Here is a 23,145-nt window from a genome sequence, read left to right on the forward strand (position 1 = left end):
ATAAAGCAGTATAAAGACTAAAGTTGGGAATCAGGAGTCAGAATTGAAGGTTTTGTAGCAAGACGGTTTGATGTGAAATCGGTGAAAAGACAAGGATGTACTGAGTATTCATTGTTATTCGTCATCTGAATTGATCATATTAGGAAGGAAAGAGGTATTAAACGTGATATCAGAATTGAAGATATTCAGATTAGCTATTTACCTCATGCAGATGTTATACTTCTAAATTTTAGTGCATTTGTGACAGTTGAAATAACGATGAAACATGGGCTCTTCATTTGAACGAGGGTCAGAAAACCTAGGCACCTGAAAATGTTTGAGTTTAATTCTGATCACAATGAGATCACAGTCACATTCACACAAAATGTGAATGTGACTGAGCCAGTTTCATATGCAGGTAGAGGATCTTTTTCTTCAAAAAATTTGGATTTTCCCCACATAACTGCTAGGTCAGTCAAAGAATACTTGCATTTAGCAGACAGAAATACCATATAGTGAGTAACAGATGGTGTGGTGCAGTGTAAACATTTGATTGGTGAATATTGTGTAGTGGTCACCCATGGGATACTATAGAGGTGTCATGTAATAATGAATAAATTTATTGCAAATCTTGTTTGACTAAATTGAATAACTGGTTTTACAGATTTGTCATTTACCCTTAAATGACAACTGTGAAAATAGACAGGAAGAATTGTAAACATCAGTTACATTCTCAATGGAGAAATTATAAATGTCTACATTTCAACTATTTAGGCAGATTTTTTAGTAATGATAGTAAATTTTTTGCTGGCCTGGGGCCAAGTGCTTAGCATATCCACTCTCCAACCAACAGGCTACAAATTTGAATCCAGTCATGGGCATGGCTGTTTGTGATTGTTTTTAGGTGGGAGATCCTGACCAAATAAATTTCATCACCCAGTGTGAGACCACCACTCTGCTTATTGGAGGTCCTGAAGTGGCTGGAAAAAGTTCCATGTTTGGTCTCTAGAGCAGGGGTTCCAAACTATGCAAAAAATAAATTTAAATTACAAAAAATATATATAAAATTGATAAAAATAGGGGAAAATCCTTAGCCCACTAATGGTACATAAATGTTTCAAAGGTTTGCAAATAAGCTTTGTGGGTGGGAGAAACATATAAAAAAAATAATAAAATCTACAAATAGAGAATAGAATAAAGAAAGCTGGTATGCAAAGGGAGGTTAGTTGAATAAATTTATAAGAAATAAGAAAGAAATTAGACAAAACACTAAACTAGCAGTATATAAAATTGTTCAACTATCTTAACTTATGAATCAGAGAGTTGGATTAGAAATAAAAGCAGTTGATAAAAGATTAGAAACTACAGATATCAGTTTTCAGAAAAATTTAGAGAGTGAAAGATTGTCTGAATGGCAGAATCATTAAAATAAAGATATTAGAAAAAAATTTGACATTGTTAGTGTTCAAGAATGTGCAAGCATAACTAATTTAAGGTGGTCAGGTCACTTAACCAGAGTAGTTGATGAAAGGTTAATAAAATAGATGTTTGATGCTAAAAGATCAAATTTGATGTTTAGAAGACCAAAATGTAAGATCTGACAATATTTGGAGATGTAACACATAGTTTAATTTATTTATCATGGTAATATTTTTTGTCTGTAAATTGCATGTGTTCTACTGGCTGGTTTGTGAGACGAAAAAATCTGATTTTTCTGAAGTAAAAACCCTGATGCCTCCATATGAGATTAACTCACCTTCAGTTGAAAAGCTGATAAAAGTTCATTGCATCTTAAATGGGATTTAAACCAAGTCTTTCCATTCAGAAGGTTTCATCAGTACCAACTGAGTTATTATGTGAAAGTTTAATTTGAAGAGGAAATTGATAGAAAGCAGTAATAATTCAAACATTATGTACTACTGTCATAGTAGTATGATACCTCTTTTGGATATAGTATTCATTTCAGAATCATGCACTGTAAAACTATAGGAGTATAGTTTATATAACTATATAATGCTTTGGTACATTTGGTTGGGAGGATATGTATTTGAATTCTATAGGATGTATAGAACCTTCATGAAGGCTTTTCAGTGAAAGGAGAGTTTGCCACTCTTGTATGGAAGGTTCTTAATCCTGGACCAAATCCCAGTTAAATCCAAATCTTAATCCTGGTTCTTAATCGCTGACCAAAAGAATACATGAAATTGACAAATAGGATATGCTGGCCTCATTACCACATTTGCTTCGGCTGTAATCCCAAATAACATCCTTTCATCATGCATAAAATCACCATACTCATAAATTTTTAAAAATAATAATACACTTAAGCTTCAACTTACAACATATGCAGCCTATGACCACTTCTACTCACAACTACCATCCTCATTAATGTTATTATATTATTTTCATTTGATGTTCAGTTATAAAGACTAATGCTGCATCCCCGGTAACATTGGCTATGCATATTGCTGCCATGTTTGTTGTCATTTGTGTTGTATGGGCCTAACTTATAAACTTACTAGAAATACTTTATGATAGTAAAATATATCATCACTTTCCTAATATATGTCCTCAAGAACTACTTTAAATCAGATCTAGGTGACAATCAGTACACCTAGATCTTGGTCTTTCTCTAGATCTTTTTCCTGCCATTGGTATTAAACACCTGTTTTGCTAACCTTTCCTCTCTCATTCTGTTTATTATTATTAAGAGAGACCTCAGGGAGTCAGAGACTCACCAAGGGAGGCCACATACTACACACCAGCTATCATACTTATTCTTGAATTCATTCACACTGCTTGCACTCACAGCATCCAAAGGCAATCCATTCCAAACATGCACCACTCTCTGAGAGAAAAATCTAGCCCTCACACATTTCTTGGCACCCTTCATTCTCAGCTTCCAAGGGTGCCCTCTCGTCCTTTCCCCATCCTCCATAAATTGAAAAATTCCATCAATTGAAATCCTATGTGAATCTTTCAGAAGTTTGTAAGTCTCAATCATATCACCCCTCTTTCTCCTGTTTGCTAGTGTCTGCAGTCTATAAATTCTCAGTCTGTCTTCATAATCAGTATTCCATAATCCTGATGTCATTTTAACACTCTCCTTTGTACTCTCTCCAATATATCAGAATCACAATGGAAACCAGAAAACCAGACCTGTGCACAATAGTCCAAGTGTGGACTATTATCAAGGCCTTGTAAAGAGGCAAAATAACATCCATATCTTTACATGTGAACGTTTGTGATTTTTTCAGTTGTATTTGCAATGTTTGCCACATGACCCCTGAACTTCAACTTCCTATCTATTAATATTCCAAGATCCCTAGCCTCATCAGTTTCTTCTAGCCCAGGGGTCTTCAACGCATAGCCCGTGGGCCACCTGTGGCCTGCGGAGCTCTTTGCCATGGCCCTCCGGCCATTTTGAAAAAATAACTACTTAACATTAAAAAGCGATTAAATAAAAAATAATTTCAATGAAGCTCGTGGGCCACTAAGCTATACTGTGGTATTTAGAATTGTAAGATACTTTCCAGATTCATAAGGAACTGTGCATTTGATACTTTACATAAAATCCTATAAAAATAAATATTAAATAGACATGCTTCTTCATCCACCTACCAGTGCCAAGCAATACTTAAGTACTAGCACTAACGTCACAGGTAGACGGCTGAAACAGTAGTTCATTCGAGTGCGCTGTCTAATGTCTTCCAGATACATCTCGAAGGTTCTCAATACCTTGTTATTTTCATATAAATACAAGAGGATCTCGTCCACAGTCAGTCAGTCGTGAACAGTGTGATATTCGTGTATAAGAGCATGCAGGTTCGTCATATCAGTCATAGCCTATTGTGGTTTTATATTGCCAGACTTTTTTCGTTAGTGTGAGACATTCGGTGGATAATAACTGTTACATGGCCATTTTGGATCATTTTTTGGGTTCACCTTCCATCACTATAGCTTCTACAAGTAAAAAGCGTAAATCAAGTGATTCTTGTCAGGTTTTTAATGAAAAGTGGGCCAGTTTGTACTTTATTGTGCCAATCGACGATAAGCCAGTGTGTTTACTTTATCGTGAGTCAGTGTCAGTATCAAAAGAATACAATATAAATCGACATTATGAGACAAAGCATGCATCCAATTTCGATCACCTTCAAGGGCAGCTTCATGTGGACAAAGTGAACTGCCTCCAAATTGATTTAAAATGCCAGCAAAGTATGTTTAAAAGGCAGAGGGAAGAAAGTGAAACATGCGTCAAAGTAATCTGTGCTGTCATCTTGCTTTAGATGACAGCACAGATGTGAAGGATACAGCACAACTGGCTATCTTTGTCCGTGGCATTGATCAACAATTCATTGTGACAGAAGAACTGCTAGCACTCGTACCTGTGAGGGGAACTACAAAAGGCACTGATATTCTTGAAGCCACCAAGAAAACGCTCCAGCGTTTCGACCTCAGCTTAACCAACCTCAGGGGTGTGGTAACTGATGGTGCCCCTGCTGTGGTGGGAAAGAACGGTTTGTTGCACTACTACAGAGAGAACCAGAACTAGATGGAAAAGATTTCATCCATTACCACCTGTTTAATCCACCAGGAGAATTTGTTGCCGAAAACTATTGGATTTGAGAATGTCATGAAAGTTATTGTGACTGTTGTCAACATTATTAGGGCAAGAGAATTGAATCATCGTCAGTTCCAAGAGTTTTTGACACAACAGTGCATAGCAGATCATGGCGATGTGGTTTATTATCGTGTGCTTTGGTTGAGCAGAGGGGAGGTTCTTAATAGTCTTTGACTTAAGGAATAAAATACAGCAGCTCATGCAAACCAAGGGGACGCTGATTGTGGAATTCAACGATCCAAAGTGGATGACAGACTTTGCCTTTGTGACTGACATCTCGTTGCATATGAATGACCTAAATACACAGCTACAATCCAAAGATCAACTGGTGCACACTCTGTTTGATCACATGAAAGCTTTTGTAGCGAAGCTCAAACTTTGGGAAACACAACTCACAAAAAAAGACAACTCATTTTCAGCTTCTCGCTGAGTCCAGCTGTTTATCTCTTGATGAATACTCTACAAAATTAGCTGTGTTGCAAAGTGAGTTCGAAGAGAGATTTAGTGATTTTTGTAACCAACAGTCTTCTTTAGATTTATTTTCAATGCCATTCAGTATCAATGCTGCTGAAATGCCAGGCTCAGTACAAACGGAGCTGCTTGAACTCCAAAACAACTCTTCTTTAAGAGAAAAATCATTCAATGTGCCCTTGCTTATATTTTACAAAGACTACATTTCTGAGGATGCATTCTCTAATCTTCGCCGGCATGCTTTGAAGATGTACGCTTTGTTATGAAGCACATTCTTATGTGAGCAGTTCTTCTCCAGAATGAAGCATGTAAAATCCAAGACAAGAACTCATATTACAGACCAACATCTCGAGAATATTCTGTGCATAGCTACTTTCAACATTGATGCCAACATCGACAAGCTGGTCAAGGAAAAGCATTGCCAAATTGCCCATTCACATTGTAAAAAATGAATCTTTTCTTCTTTAAATTATCTTTTTTCAAGTATTGATTGTATTTATTTATCATGAACCTGACTCCTACCTATGCTCTTAAAGCTGAGTTTGTTTATTTTTATAGAATTTTGTGCAAAGTATCAAATGCACAGCATTCCTTGTGAATCTGGAAAACATCTTACAATTCTAAATACTGCAGTATAGCTTAGTGGCCTGTGGGGTTCATTGAAATTTTTAATGCGGCCCGTACTGTCTGAAAGGTTGAATACCCCCTGTTCTAGCCTAATCCTACCAATATAATATGAAATTGGAAAGCTAATCATGCTGAAGGGAATGACTACATTTACTGACACTCATTTTTCCATGCTCACAATTCCAGTCTATTCAAATCATTCTGCAAGTACTGCATATCAGCAGCATTCCTGATTACTCTACCTATCTTTGCATCATCAGCAAATAGATGTATGTCACTTGTCAAATCCACCTCAATATCATTAATGTACAGATTGAATAACAGTGGACCAAGCACTGATCCTTATGGTACACCACTTATTACCCTAAACCTTGCAGACTCATATCCCCCGTATACCACTTTTTGATATCTGTCAGTCAGCCTTCCCCTTATCCATGCTAATATTGTATAACCCAAACCTATTTTCTTCAATTTATGCAAGTCTACCATACTATATTCTGTCGAAAGGCTCAGCAAAATCCAAAGGTATCGTGGTGTATCCATTCCCATTGTCTAGGTCAGTGTTTCTCAAAGTGAACGTGTACCCCCTGGGGTTACGCAGCAATTTTCAGCTGTGCATCATTAACTCATGGAATCATTATTAAGAAAAAAAACAATTATTTTAAACGTATATATTTCTCAATAAATTATATATTATGTATGAATTCTCCTACTCAAATTGCGAGTTACTCTTGCCATGATGTTCACGTCCTAGCAATAGTAACTCGTTCCCTGCGATAAACACCATGTCCTCCCCAACAGTGTCACTATACTAGTTTTTATACTAACTAGTTTTATTGTATCACTGAATAAGGTATAGAGACATTTGCACTCTGTGTAATATATTTCTCAACAAATAGTGCAATTAGAAACAACTGGGATAAAAAAAAATGGCACTAACTAATGAATCACATGTCCCTTCCCACTGAAACTGCTGTACAGACTCAAGGAAAACCATATGTTGCCAGTGCAACATGTGGTTTTGCTTGAGTCTATACAGCACCCCCATCATGAACATGTTAAAACTTAGTGTTTCAGATATTATGGAATTTGGTTGAAGAGAATTAGCATTTCAACTGAACTGTTGGCCTGCCTTTGTATTTGGTTCGTGCAATCTTTTGTTAATACCACACCAATCATATGCACTTCTTCATATCTGGCCTACTATTGCTGTCTGTTTCTCGTTCTGCTTTTACTTCTCATTAGTCATTTGTGAAGGATTGTTCATTACATAACTCAAGTCTTGTAAATTACTGTTAATTTTTGCTTGAAACAATGGGAAAGAAGATGACATTATTTGGGTAGATGACTTTGACGATGAACATAAGGAACTGTTCTCAATGCCAAAAGTAGCGATAGCGAATAGGAGCTTCTTGGTAAGTCATACCATTTTCAGTTTTTTTCTGAAAACTTTAGTTTCCATTCGGAAACTAAAGAATTATAGAATTAAAGAATGGATTTATAAAATGCACAAAAGAGAGCAATATAGCAAATACAAGTAGCTGGAATCAACAAGAAAACATTGATATTGTATCTGGATCAGATGAAATTGAAAAAGGTGTGTCTTCTGACATCTCTAGAGAACCAACTAGGAAGAAGATGAAAAATCTTCCTAAGTATGATATGAATTACTTGATGAATTACCTATTCCAAATTTTGTTCCATTAAAAATAAATCATATTTTTTGTTTACATGAACATATAAATTCAAATAAAATAGACATTTACAATGAAATATACTTTATTTATTTATTATTATTATTATTATTTTGATAAGGGGTACTTGGTAATAATGAAAATTTAAGAAGGGGTACACGGATATAGAATGTGAGCAACTTGCTCACATTCTATAACGATGTTACCAGTTTGAGAAACACTGGTCTAGGTCACTGGTAACATCGTTATAGAATGTGAGCAAGTTGCTAAAACATGACCTTCCCTTAGTAAACCCATGTTGTTCATTGTAAAGTAGAGATTTACTGTCAACCAATTCTGAATGATGCCGGGCCTAACCAATTTTTCCAGAATCTTCACCACCACTCCTGAGATACCAATTGGTCGATAGTTGGATACATCGGTCTTTGCACCATCCTTATGTAATGGAATTACCATATGCTCCTTCCATTCCTGCAGAATCTTCCCTGTTCTAGGACTCATATTAAACATCCTGGTCAAAGGAATGGTCAGTTCAGCTGAACACTCTTTTAGCACATCTACTGATATTCCATGTCCCTATTGCTGAATTCTTATTCAATTTGTGCAACAGCTCTAATACCTCGACCTCACACACCTGCATTTCTTATCTAGTGAAGAGGTAACAGTGAGCTCAATGTTGCATTCACATTCACCAGGTTGATAGCTTGTAACAAAATGGGCACTCATTAACTGCACAACACCTCTTCTGCACCTGTAACCTTCATGCCATCTGGATTTAGAAGAGTTATTCTTTCATTTTCATTCTTTTATTTACTTGCAGCATATCGATACAATTCTTGTGGGTTGTCTTTAGAATGCAGAGCCAGTTTCTTTTCATACTCAGACTTGGCTTTCCATACAACAGTTATGATGTTCTATAACATTCATAATGGATGTCATCCTTATGTAAACAGTATTCATTCCACATCGTCCTTTTCTTACAAATCTCTTTCTTAATAAGATTACACATCCATTTGACTCCTACTCTATTTATTCTTTCTTTGAACTCTCGAGACACATTCTGATATCGCATCATTTAAGTATTGTTTAAATGCTTCCCATGTACTATCGATATTCTTTCCATCCAGCAACCGATCTCATTCCACTGAACTCAGTATACTTTTCAGTTGGTCATAATTTCCTGCTTTGTAGTTCAGCATGTATCCTTTTCTGAATGGAACATTCATAAACTTAGTTGCTTCCCAAGTGAGTACAACATGATCATAGTCACCAGCCATAGTCAGAATAGCTACTTCTTTATCTGAAACGCCCTCTGACATTATAATCAAATCCAGCCACTCTTTGCCCTTGAGTTCCTTCTCTCACATGCTGCTTGATTCATAAACTTAGTCGTTTCCCAAGTGAATACAACATGATCACTGTCACCAACCATAGGCAGAATAGTTACTTCTTTATCTGAAACACCCTCTAATACTCTTTGCCCTCGAGTTCCTTCTCTCACATGCAGCTTGAGGAAGTTATCCTGCAACAGCTCAATAAATGCATTTTCATTCTTCTCGTGAGATTGTACTGCTACCCAGTCAATATTTGGATAATTAAAGTCTCCCATTATGAGTACTCTTTTTGTCTCATCTTTTCTATTTGGTGATGCATTTCTTCATCACTAGCAACTGATCCACCAGGGCTATAACAACACTCCACTATGCAATTGAGTTTCAAACAATGAGTTTGATGGCTTCAAATTCATTGCCACACGAAATACTGTTAGCAGTAGTACTACAATCATAAGTCTCAACTCTAACTGGATTCAGGTCATCTGATATCATTAGCAGCACACTCCCTCCTCTCCTATCCTCTCTATCCATATTTCTCTATCCTGTTGTGTTGAATTGATTCATCAATTCAACACAACAAATCTGAGAAATCTGGATTAGCTCAGCATGGATTAGAAACAAGCCACAACATCCTTTGGTCCAAGACTCTCCTCCTACACAGATGTCGCTACAAATCTGAACGTTTATTTAAAGTGTGGAGGCCTTACTTCAAAGTCCTAACTTGAATCGTAATGACTGCATATCTATATCAAAAATTTGGGAAAGTTTAATCAGGATAACACATTAAATTTATTTTATTTTTTATGTAAATTTCCTATATTAGTCTAATGTTATTTAAGATTATTACATGAATTTCTGAATCAATATCTTTAATTATGACTTTAAAAATGTTTACTCTTGTAATTCTTAGCGATATGACATCACACGGCTCGTTCTATGTGTGAGTAATGAATTGTTCATATTCCACCTTGTTTTTTAAAGCTATTCCTATGTAACCACTGAAGATGGTCTGTAATATTCAGACCGAAATATTTGGCAAATTAAACATTATTCTTCTGTAAACATGTATATATTTCTAATCATTAAGTCACAAGTATAGTTAAAGAATCAGATGATATAGTAGCACAAGCAAATTGAATCTTTTCAGTTATATAAATACAATCCATAATGACTAATTGTATAGCAATTTCATATCCATTATATGTGATTACTGGGATAGACATTACAGGATCATCAGCTGATAATTGCCATGGTGCCAAAGACATCCTGGTAGTATGAATATCTTCCCTATACATATACATAGTGATTTGTTTATGTAATGATATAAATGTATAGAATAAATAAATTTTTCATATCATTTGTGCTCTGAAGATGTTGGATATAATATCAGCAAACAATACTTTCTTGTTATTCTTGTGTTTTTAATGAATTAATGCTGTTAAATAATTTAACATGAACTGCAACACATAAGCCTTTCTACCTGTTTTGATATCTTTGTTTATTGAAGAAAACAAACAACACCACCAATACAAAAATACAAATATATTTTTGTATTGGTACAAAATTTTTGTATTTGTTTGGTGTTACAAAATTTTTGTATTTTGTAACAAAATGGCTGAATAAATAATGCAATAACTTTTTAAATTAATATCCTATTCCATCGTAACCAACTTGAACATTACTGAAATTAAAACATTCTCAGTCACTTTTATGTACTACTACTTCTTTTCCAGTAAGAGGCCTAGTGGCCTGTTATGGTCTCTTCCCATCTTTTCGAAGGTCTTCCTCTATTCTTTCTTCATTGAGGTTGATATCTCTGTATCTCTTTGGGGGAGTCTTCTTTCACTAATTCTTTCTGTATGTTGTCGCCATTTTACACTATAAAGATTGATTTAGTCTAAAACAGATATCACCTGAAGTTCCTTTAAGATGATATTTCTTTTGAAGTCTAGTCTATTATATCCAGCTGTTTTGTGCATAAATCTCATTTCAGAGCTTATCAGACTTTTTCTATCTGCCTGAGTTATGGTCCAGGCTTCTGAACCATATGTTAGGATAGATCTTCCTATTGAGTTATGGATTCTTATTCTTGTTTTCTTGCTTATTAAATCTGGATTGAATATCTGATGATAATTTTTGTTATGCCTATATAATTGGTTATTTAATGTTGCTTGTCTTTCTCTCTTTCATAAGATAAGTGGTAGCCTAGATATTTGAATGTATTAATCTGTTCTATAATATCAGTTGATGCAAATTTCTCTTCTAATTGGGTATTGGCCTTTAAATGCTATGACTCTGGTTTTCATAAGTGAAGATTTGCATGTATGTTTTTGTTATTTCATTTAATGAAAAGTCTGCTCACTGTAGTGAATCTTTGTTATCTTCAATTAAACCTCATCATCGGCAAGTAAAATTGTATTGATGTTGGTGTAATCATTTATGTGAATACCAAAATTGGTTGTTTCCCTCCACTCTCTTACAATATTATTAATATAGATATTAAAGAGAAATTGTGATAGACTACATCCTATGTGTTGTGATTCAGATTTTTTGTGCGGCTATCTTTATTTTAAAATGGTTATATATACTGAAAATTGCTTTAATTAACTAGTTAGGAATACTGTCATCTCTTAAAATTCAGAGTAGCTTATTTCCATTATCTTTATCAAAAGCCTTTTTATAATCAATGAATAATATATGGGGTATCTAATTTGAATATTCTTCTTTTTCTATCAGGAGCTTGTGTGGAAAAAAGGCATCAGTGCAGGATCTGCCTTTACTGAAACCATTTTGTTCCTCTCCAAAAATATTTTCATAATAATTATGTACTTTTTAAAAAATTGAAATGACTTTTTTTGCTCAGCAGTTTTGTATATTTCTACTCTTATACCATTTTCTAAAGCAAAAATCACCCAGTTGCATCAGGCTTCACATGCAATTTCTAAGGGTGTCTAACATTTCCATTATAGCTGTATTTGATGGATCAGCAACAGCCTCTTCCTCTTTTGCTTTATTTTCCTTGTTTTCGAGTGCAGCACATGATTCCTCATTCATGAGTTCCTCTTCTGTTATCATGTTTGCCATCTACCTCCATGTATTCATTAATGTTTAATGACATATACCACTCTGAAAATCCTTTGGAAACTTCAAAGACAGCAGTAAGGTTTGATATAAAACAATGTGAAGGGTTTGGGTTTAACTAGCTTCCATGGATTCTCCCATGATCTCTCCCCACCTTCCATATAACGAAAAATTTCACCAGATGATATCCTATAACACCCATTTAAAAGTTTATAGATCTCTATCATATCGTCCATCTATCTCCTGTTAACCAGAGTCTGCAATCCACATACCCACAATCTGTTCTCATAATCTAAATCCCATAATCTGGATATAATCTTTGTAACTATTCTGTGCATCCTTTCCACAGCTTCTTTATCCCCTTGGAACCCGGGAGACTAAATCTGCACACAATAACCCATTTTGATAAGACTACAATAATGTAGTCTTATCAAAGCCTTATAAAGAGGCAAAATTACTTCCTTATCCTTACATGTCAAGGTTCACTTCAACATAGCAATTATCCTCTGAGTTGTATTTGCAACTTTTGCTATGTGACCTCTGAACTTCAAATTCCTATCCACCAATATGACAAGATCCCATGCCTCCTCAGTTTCTTGCAGCATAATCCCACTAATATAATGTGCTACTTCTAATTATGCCAAAGTGCATAGCTTTACACTTATTATCATTAAAGTGACAGCCATTTCTGTTTGCCCAAATTTCTAGCCTATTCCAATGAATATCAGTAGCATCCCTGCCTATCTCCACATCATTGGTAAACAATTGCACATCTGATGTTAGACTCTACCTGATGTTGTTAACACGTTCATTGCCAAGCTGAAAATTGGAATTTCGTGTGGTGGCCAAATTTTTTTTACTTGATAGCGACGTCCATGCGATAATGCGTGATCGGCCGTCTGGTGAGAACTCGCATCATGCGATATCGGCAATGAACGTGTACAGGCTGAACAATAATGGCCCAAGGACCGAACCCTGAAGTACACTGGTGACCTTAAATCTGGCAGATTCTCACTCACTGTATACCATTCATTTTAGAAATTATGGCCTTTACAACTGTGTTATAAATAACTATTTTAATTTCCCTACATTTCGACCTTCATATTAAGGTCATAATTTGGAATCTATACAAATATACAAGGACAGGCTGAGTTACATTTCACACCGTAAGCTAAAGAAATGATGATTTGATCACCGGTTATTCTACTGCCATGACCTCTAGTGAAAAAAAAAAAAAAGATAAAATTACAAATTAATTAATTATTTAGAAAATACATCAAAGATAAATTCTATTTAAGATAAGATGAGAGAAACATTCTTTCTTATAGGTAGTTTTCTTACAGTAACAATGATGTCCTATTTTTAACATTACAATTGTTATATTAGATTTAGGATTCTGGATTATCCTGTTTATAGTTAACTCTTAGGGAGAAAGGTTCCATAGATAGAATATGTGCCTTCCATATGCTTGGGATTTTTAGACCATCATTATTGTTCAGATTTGGTGGTTGATAAGAATCTCACAGGCTTCCTTAAATTTGCATTCATACCATGTTTTGGTGTGATGTAAACAAGTGGTGCTTTTACAGTCAATTCTATGTAAAGTGTTCAGGGCATGATGAGACAGGTCAGCTTCACCATAGTTATATTTAATGTGTCGTTTATGTTCCTTTTGTCTGATAGTCATTGTGCATCCTGTTTCCCCTATATATGGTAGATTACAGGTGAAGAAAGTATGGTATACTCCAGGGTGGGGCAGTGGACAGAGTGGGTCTTTGGATAAGTTGAGTAAGCTTTTTAATTTTGAAGGAGGTTTAAAGGTGGCTTTGAGGTATTTCTGTAGTATTCTGTTTATTTTATCTGATGTCCCTTTAATGTAAGGAATGATTATAGTTTTATTGTAGTCTGGTTTATCTTTGTTTTTTATTGAGGTCTTGTAGAGAATTTTGATAATAGTGTTTTGGCTGTAATCATTTTTTAGAAAAGTATTGCTGATAACTATAAATTCATCTTTCAGTGCTTGTTCATTGGAGTCGATCTTCATAGCCCTGTTTTTTAGAGTATTAATGATACCTAGTTTTTGTGTTGGGTGGTGGTAGGAGTTTATATGTATATATATTAGCCAGTATGTGGCGGTTTCCAGTAAACAGTCTTCCTTCTGCCAGAAGGAAGACGTGACAAGTGTATCTAGAAATGGAAGTTTGTTCTGTTTTGAAATCTCAATTGTGAACTATATGTGTTTGTGTTGTTTGTTTAGGTGGCTAAGGAAAGTGTCTAGTATCTGGTGGCCAGATCGCGAAAACATCCTCAACGTATCTAAGCCAGACTTTGGGTTTTAAAGGAGAGGAAACTAGAGTATGTTGCTCAAAATGTTCCATATAAAAGTTAGCAATGGGGGGGAGGATAATGGCAAGCCCATGGCTGTGCCTTGTTTTTGTAGGTAGAAAGCGTTTTGCCTTGCAAAATAAGAACCGTAATACATGCGCAATTATGGTCTGGTTATTTTGCAGGGAAAACGCTTTCTACCTACAAAAACAAGGCACAGCCATGGGCTTGCCATTATCCTCCCCCCCATTGCTAACTTTTATATGGAACATTTTGAGCAACATACTCTAGTTTCCTCTCCTTTAAAACCCAAAGTATGGCTTAGATACATTGACGATGTTTTCGCGATCTGGCCTCATCACCAGACACTTTCCTTAGCCACCTAAACAAACAACACAAACGCATAAAGTTCACAATTGAGATTTCAAAACAGAACACACTTCCGTTTTTCTTCCTTCTGGAAGTCTTTTCTTCACTGTTTCCTGGAAACCGACACATACTGCCCAATATATACACATAAACTCCTACCACTACCCAACACAAAAACTAGGTGTCATTAATACTCTAAAAAACAGAGCTTTGAAGATCTGCTCCAATGAACAAGTGCTGTAAGACAAATTTAAAGTTATCAGCAATACTTTTCTAAAAAATGGCTACAGCCAAAACACTATTATCAAAATTCTCTACAAGACCTCAATAAAAACAAAGATAAACCAGATTACAATAAAACAATAACCATTCCTTACATTAAAGGGACATCAGATAAAATGAACAGAATACTATAGAAATACAACCTCAAAGCCACCTTTAAACCTCCTGCAAAATTAAAGAGCTTACTCCACTCATCCAAAGACCCATTCCCTCTGCTGGTCCACCCTAGAGTATATCGTATTTACTGCACCTGTAATCTACCATATATAGGTAGTTTATATATTTTATATATATATTTTATATATTTTATAAATGTAACAGGATGCACAATGACTATCAGACAAAAGGAACATAAACGACACATTAAATATAACTATGGTGAAGCTGACCTATCTCATCATAGAATTGACTGGAAAAGCACCAGTTGTTTACATCACACCAAAACATGGTATGAATGCAAATTTAAGGAAGCCTGTGAGATTCTTATCAACCACTCGAATCTGAACAATAATGATGGTTCTAAAAATCCCAAGCATATGGAAGGCACATATTCTACCCACAAAACATTTCTCCCTAAGAGTTAACTATAAACAAGACTGTAGATAATCCAGAATCCTAAATCTAATATAACAATTGTAATGTTAAAAATAGGGCATCATTGTTATTGTAAGAAAACTACCTATAAGAAAGAATGTTTCTCTCATCTTATCTTAAATAGAATTTATCTTTGATGTATTTTCTAAATAATTAATTAATTTGTAATTTTATCTTTTTTTTTTTTTCCCCTAGAGGGCATGGCAGTAGAATAACCGGTGATCAAATCACCGTTTCTTTAGCTTATTGTGTGAAATGTAACTCAGCTTGTCCTTGTATATTTGTATATATTCCAAGTTATGACCTTAATATGAAGGTTGAAATGTAGGGAAATTAAAATAGTTATTTAGAACACGGCTGTAAAGGCCATAATTTCTAAAATGAATGCTGATGACTGTGCAACACTAAAAGAAAGGGTCAGTGCATACCGCTTTTTGATATCTATTTGTCAACCATCCCCTGATCCAAATCAAGAGTTTATAGTCCAATCCCATTCTCTCCAGTTTATGCAACAGCCTTTGTGTAGTATGCTATCAAATGACATAGAAAAATCCAACATTATCATAGTGTATCCATTCCCTTTATCCAACTTGGCCGTAACACTGTTATAAAATATAAGCAAATTGCTAAAAAGCATGACCTTCTTTTAGAACTTCTGCTGCTCTTTGCAGAGTATAGCATGCTTGTCTGCCCATTTCTATATGCAGGTTTTTACCAACTTCTCTAAAATCTTCACTACCAGATTAGATACTGATGAATTGGTAGTTAGACACATCAGTTTTTGCACCATTCTTGTACAATGGAATTATCATACATTCTTTCCATTCCTGTGGTATCATTCCTGAGTTGAGACTCAAGTTATACGAACATGTGAAAGGCCTAGCTAATTCAGATGAACATTCCTTTAGCAAATGGGCTGATATTCCATTTGTCCTTATAGATAAATTGTTATCCAGGTTATGCAACAGCTATTCAACCTCATTTTCATGAAACTCTAACTCTTCATTCAATGGTGCACAATGCTACTGCTACATTACATACACCTGGTTGATATATCTTAGCAAAGTGAGCACTCATTAACTGAACAATCTGATTAACTTCTAACACTTAAGTACCATCTGCACTCAATAAAGTTATTAATTTCACATTCATTCTTTCATATGCTTGTGGCATAAAAATAAAATTCTTTTGGATTACCTTTGGCTTACATGTTTTTTTTCATACTCCAATTAGCTTTCTGCACAATACTCATTACTTTTCTGGCTCGAGCTTTATATATTTCGTAACTTCTCTCACTGTTATTCTCAAGTTATTGTTTCCACACCATCTTCTTCTTGTTGATCTCTTGCTTAATAAGGTTGCACCATTTCACTCCCTACCTATTTATTCTTCAAACACTAGGGATACATTCAGATACCACCTTGGTATCTGAATGTATCCCTAGTGTTTGAAGATAACTTTATTAATTTCACAATTGAATGTGAAATTAATAAAGTTATTAATTTCACATTCATTCTTTCATATGCTTGTGGCATAAAAATAAAATTCTTTTGGATTACCTTTGGCTTACATGGTTCTTTTCATACTCCAATTAGCTTTCTGCACAATACTCGTTATTTTCTGGCTCGAGCTTTATATATTTCGTAACTTCTCTCACCGTTATTCTCAAGTTATTGTTTCCACACCATCTTCTTCTTGTCGATCTCTTGCTTAATAAGGTTGCACATCCATTTCACTCCCTACCTATTTATTCTTCAAACACTAGGTATACATTCAGATACCACCTCATTTAAGCACTTTTTCAGATTCCCATGCATTATTACTGACATTTTTCCCATTCAGTAACTGATACCACGAGACCAAAGATAGTATTCTCTTAAGTTGATCATATTTCTCAACTTTGTAGTTCAGCATGTAACCTGTTTTAAGTGGAGCATCAATACAATTAGATACTTCCTAAGAAAGCACAGAATAATCGCTGTCACCAATTGGTGGTAAAATAGTCATATACTTAACAGAGACCTCTTCTGAGCAAATCCAACACTCTTTGACCTCAAGTTCCTTCTTTCACATAATGCTTGAGAAAGTTGTCTCATAACAATTCAATAAATACCTTTTCTTTCTTATCATGAGATTTCTCTTCTACCCAATCAATGTCTGGAAAATTAAAGTCATCCATAATGATCATTCGTTTGGTACCCATAAAGGTAAATTGCCAATGAATTTCTTCATCCCCTGCAACTGAGCTGCCAGGTCTATTCCAATACCCTACCATGTATTTCATTCTGTTAACCTCCACTTCACACCAGATAGACTCAAATTCACCACTAAATGGGACATTGTTACCATCATTGTTTTCTTGTGTTTCTACCTTAACTGGACTTAAGTCATCTGATATCATTAGTAGTATTCCTCCTCTCCTATCTCTTCTGTCATTCCTAAAAATAGTATACCCATTACACTCGATTCCACTTACCATATCTGATTCTGATTGCCAGGTTTCACTAATGCCAACAATCTTAGGCCACATCATATTCAATAAAGCAATGACTATCTTCTTTGGGTGGAGATTGTTACAATGTCCACATTTCCTCTTGCGGCAGTTAGTGGCTTTTGGGTGGAGACAAGCGTAACACTTTCTGCATATCATTTTGTCACAGTTATACTTTTGTGCTGGTATACATAGACTGGGTTCAATGATTCCACCTCTTAAATGCAGTACCAGATGAAGAGTTAACTCTTTCTGGGAATTATAATCTGATAATGTACAGTCATCTTCAAGCTGTTTCTTCCAGCAAATATCAGTCACTGCTGATCAGGAGGAATACCTTCTTTATCTTGTATCTTTGCTTTAACATTTACAATTGTATCAGATGGCTCAACTTCTAAAGTGATGGTCTATCCTGTCTTCACAAAATTTGCATTTTAGATTTTTTATCTGCCAAAACTAAAAAGAAATACAAAATATCGACATGCATCTAGAGTATACCCAATACTCGCTCCCTTTGTTTCTAATGCTCCTGCATTTGTGTATAGACATAATAAATTACCACCTAGCTTATTCTTATAATTAGTTATGCAATCTATTTGGTTTTGTTCTAGAATTTTCTCTTTTCCCTCCCCAGATATACTTAAAAGGTTCAAACCCAAAGTATATTTTCCGACCCCTTTGCCACACACATAACCAGGTTCAAAGACATTCATATCTTTATCATGTTTGCATATCATAACTGAACTTTCACACACATTTGTCTCATTCCTCCCTTGATCTAGTTTCCCTGACTCTCTGAATTAGGCTCCTGATGCTAAATAAATTCAAGTGAAGGCAATCTTTCTTATAAGTCTTTTCTGCCATCAAACTCACTCCGCACATCTAAAAACTTGCATCCATTTCTTCTACATAGCCTGCATGTGAAATCTTTTGCTATCATCGCCCTCCTTAACTCGGTACTATCGTATCTCGGTAGCAAACCTACAATTTTTACTCTCTCACATTTCTTTCTCGCTTCATCCAACAGACCTTTCATATCTTCTCTCATACTATATTTGTCACTATTTAAATTTTTAGTACCTACCAGAAGCACCATCTGTTTTACTTTTCTTTTTTGTTTTTTAATTACATTTGTCATATTTTTAATTTTTACCCTGGGAAACTAGAAGTGGTGACTCCCTCGGCAATCACAATTTTAAGATTGAGTCACCATGCCATATCACCTCTTTTTTCTTAGATTTTAACTGACTCACCTTGTTATTATTAACAGTATGATTACCAACTTCAGTACTTTTCTGTCCGTTCTTGTTCTGATCCTTTTTTTTATCGTGTCTAAGTTTAGTCAAACTTTTTTCCACCTTTTCCAATTCTCTTGTGGTTTTTCTAATAATTTCTTTTAATCGAGATATTTCTAATGCCAACTTATCCTCAGATTAATTATCATCATCACTGCAGCAATACTTTTGTTCTCCTCAGTAGTAAGAACTCGAGCTTTAGTCACTGCCTTGTTACGATGAGTTTTCGGCACCATTCTTAAGAGTAGTAAAATCTAATAATATTTCTGTAATTATGTTATAAAATGCTGTAGTATAATAATTACATTAAAAACTACAATAATATACTAAAAATACACAATTAAATATAAGAAAACACTTAAATCAAGAAAATCACAGATCTTTCAGGAGCTTTCTAACAGCAAGTCTTTTCACCTGTGATAAGAGTTTTAAAATTTTAATACTTTTTTAATTTAATGGTTAAATGAAGCAAGACATGCAAGAGAAGAAAAACAATTTCCACAGTTTAGTTCTTAACATCAGTTTTGTGGGGATCTACAATTACCTAGTAGGATGTATATCTTATGCTATCATGTAGTCATGCCTATGCCACATTCTACAAACCGCTTTTTTAAATATAGACAAGGTCAACCAGACACTGACAGCTATCATAGATATGTATTTTACTGGTACTGACTGCATTCCACTCAGTATGCTGGGTTGGATTTACCAATATGAATAGCTTTTACTTATTGGAAGTTTATTTTGCACTTGGTTAGACTATAATAAATTTAGTTTAATCCTTTATCAAAGTGCAAACAAAGTTTGCACCTGAAAATATCTTCAGGACTGAGGCAAGGTGGTGCATCTGTTGGCAACCCGTAGCAAAGGTGGACCAAGCTCTAATCACTCCTTGGTGGGAGATACTGAGACAAGGAGTGATGAAAGCTTGGTCCACCTTTGCTATGAATTGCCAACAGATGCTTCACCTTGTCTCAGTCCCGAAGATATTTTCCGGCACAAACTTTGTTTGCTCACCTTGGATAAAGGATTAAACTAAATTTATTATAGCTTTTACTTATCTGTTCCTGTCCTGCATGCAACAAGGGCTGCTATCTTTGCTTTGCTCACCTTGGCTTTAGATGGTTTTACAATTATGAACAAGAGGATGTGGTAATAACTCCCATCAAATGCTGTTTAGTGCTAATGAATGTCAAGGCACATAGTGTGTGAGAAACATGCTCCACTACTTCCTTATTGTGCTTTTTATCATGTGATTTTTTTTTTTTTTTTTTTGTCATTCAACACTAACACCACTGATGAATTCATTATCAACTAAAATGTTTTCTGCAAATCCTTACTTAGCTGGAACATCTGCTTTTCGAGGAGGAGTGGTCATAATTAGGCAATGACTGCAATGAGTCTTTTGACTAAATGGAGGTCTGGTGTTAATAATAATAATAATGGCAAGTTATTCAAAATTTATTTTAACTAAATGCATTAAGTGTTCTTGATTCAAGAAATTGTAATTGACTGTATCTTCAGGTTACACACAGCTGCTTCAGAACACAAATAATTGCCATGTTACAAACTGCACTTATGTATGGGAACAGAGATACATTGTAGTGTATTATGTTTCATGTGCAGTATGTGAGAAACATCTTCAAGAACCAGAAACTGTAAATGTAACATGAATGTCGTGCTGTAAGAAATTGTTGTGAGTGAAAAGTAAAGAAAAATATTAATTACTAAAATAAAAAGCCAAAGCTTCTACATTCAGCATTATTTAAAAGCTGAATGTAGAAACAATAAAACTTTTGTAAGTTGACCAGAGAGCTTGCAGGAATGCATTTCTCAGTATCCCCTGAGTTGCTTTAGTATGGACTACTTAAAAGAAATGAGCACTGCCCAAGCGTCCATATATTCGCCTTTTATTAGTCTTGATATAGGTTACACTGGCTTGACAGCTGTTTTGAAGTGGTTGGTTCTCTTGAGAGATGAAGCAGAAACCTTAAGAGAGCAACTTGAAATGTCAGAGAAATGTATTTCCCATAAGCTAACTCTCAGTTGGTGCATGGAAGTAATTACCAAAACAAGGAGCCAAAGGCTTCAGTTCGACGATGTAAAATTACAAAAATTATAAAAAAATGTAAAAGAAAACATTTTTGGAACAAATATCTATCTTATCTTAACCATTACAAACTGTGTCAGAAAAAGCAAAATATAATTCAGTTTGAGCATACTAACAAGTATTACATGTGAATATAGCACAACCGAAAGAATGACAATACATTGCGCTTTTTTGAATTTGAAAAGAACTGAGTTCAATTATTTCATGATGAGAGGAATCTTTATATGGTCTTTTTCAACTGAAGGTGAATTATCTGATTTAATATGGAGGTAGCAGGGTTTTTTCCAGGAAATTTGGGTTTTTCATCCTGCATACAGGCAAATTGGCTATGAGAACACAGACAATTTATACTAGTAGATTAAAGAAATTATATTCTTGGTTTCATCCTTTAGGCAAGCGGAAGCAAACAAAGTTTGCTGGTGAAGTCATTTCATGACTGGGCTGCTTTTATATAGAGGATAATGACTTTGCATCAATTGCCTTAGTATATAATTAATAAAATAATAAATATAATTTATAGTATAACCAAGTAAAAAGTTTTCAACATCTACCACAAAACCAGAGAATTTTAGTAATAAAGTGTGACACCTTTTGGCTACTTGAATATGGAAATATGACCTCTACATTACTTCAACCTTAGTATCTCTTCTGAGTGTGGCTTCCATTAATGATATTTATTAATGCTCGTAATTGGGTTTGCTTACTTCCTGGGGGAGTAGAGAGGTTCTACTCAATTGCAGATTTTTGCTTGATACTGGGTGGAATCACCACTGAGTTTCCTGTCTTGGAGTGATTCAGGTTAGGAGTAATGATTTTAGTATTGATCCTTTATGGTTACTCAGTGAGATTTAAAATGATCTTGCAGATCACTCAGAGTTTTTGGAGAGGTATCCCTGCACTTAAACAGACCTCAATAAAAGTCGAAATGGTCTGGGCAGCGACCCTTCTCATAATGCATAGCATTATACATGTCACAAAGGATATATGCATTATGGGATACTAAGACAACTGATGTGAAGTCATTAGTCTCTACATACAAGTACAATAACCCAGTCGTGAAGTGACTTCAAGCACAAACTTTGTTTCTTACACTTGGATAAAAGATGAAATCAAGAATATAATTTCGTGGCATCTTTAATTTATAGTATAACCAAGTGAAAAACTTTTCACACAATTTATACCAGTAGTAGTAGTAGATGGCACTATGTGTTGATGGGAGAGGTATCATGTAGTTGATGGATTTAATTATAGAGATAATAAGTTGTAATGGAACAGTGTACTTCCCTGATAAATCCTCGGACTATGATTGTACAACATGACAAAATTTCATGCCGGCTGGGGCGTCGCCCAGTTAAACAAGGCCCCCGTTGTTTTCGCCAGGGAACCAGGGCGAACAGCGAAAAGTCAGCTACTGGAACAAATCTGAAAACAAACCCCAACTCAACATCACCAGAGTTAAAGATCGGTACTATCAACGTAAGAAGCCTGAATGGCAAAGAAATGGAGCTAGCTGAGGAATTAGATAAGTACCAGATCGACATAATAGGGGTGACTGAAACAAAAAAGACCAAAACTGGTGAGATCTTTCTGAGCAATAAATACAAAATGTTATATTCAGGCAATGACAATCAAGGAAAAGAAGGAGTAGCCATAGTATTCAACACAAAATACGAGGCTAATCTTCTTGAATGGCAGTCAGTCTCAAGTAGAGTAATGTGGGCAAATATGAGAATGGGAAATTGGACAATGAGACTTATTTGTGCCTATGGTCCCACAGAAGGTTCTACTAAGGTAGAAGTGGAGGAATTTTTTGAGGCTTTAGAAAAAGCAACTGACACAAAGAAAAAGGAAAAGTTGGTCCTTGTTGGGGAT

General features: G+C 35.1%; 1 protein-coding gene and 1 pseudogene across 2 annotated transcripts in view; both read right to left on the minus strand.

Annotated features, from left to right (window-relative positions):
* Positions 1-23,145, minus strand: part of LOC150104592 (ADP-ribose glycohydrolase MACROD1-like) — a 123,042-nt gene that overhangs the window by 94,376 nt on the left and 5,521 nt on the right. The gene's annotated exons all lie outside the window — the stretch shown is intronic.
* On the minus strand, positions 9,809-18,293 carry LOC150104593 (ubiquitin-ribosomal protein eL40 fusion protein pseudogene; annotated as a pseudogene).

This window comes from Typopeltis vanoorti, chromosome 7 (assembly GCF_054136105.1).
Source record: "Typopeltis vanoorti isolate ZY-2024b chromosome 7, IOZ_Tvanoo_1.0, whole genome shotgun sequence".
Classification (NCBI taxonomy): domain Eukaryota; kingdom Metazoa; phylum Arthropoda; class Arachnida; order Uropygi; family Thelyphonidae; genus Typopeltis; species Typopeltis vanoorti.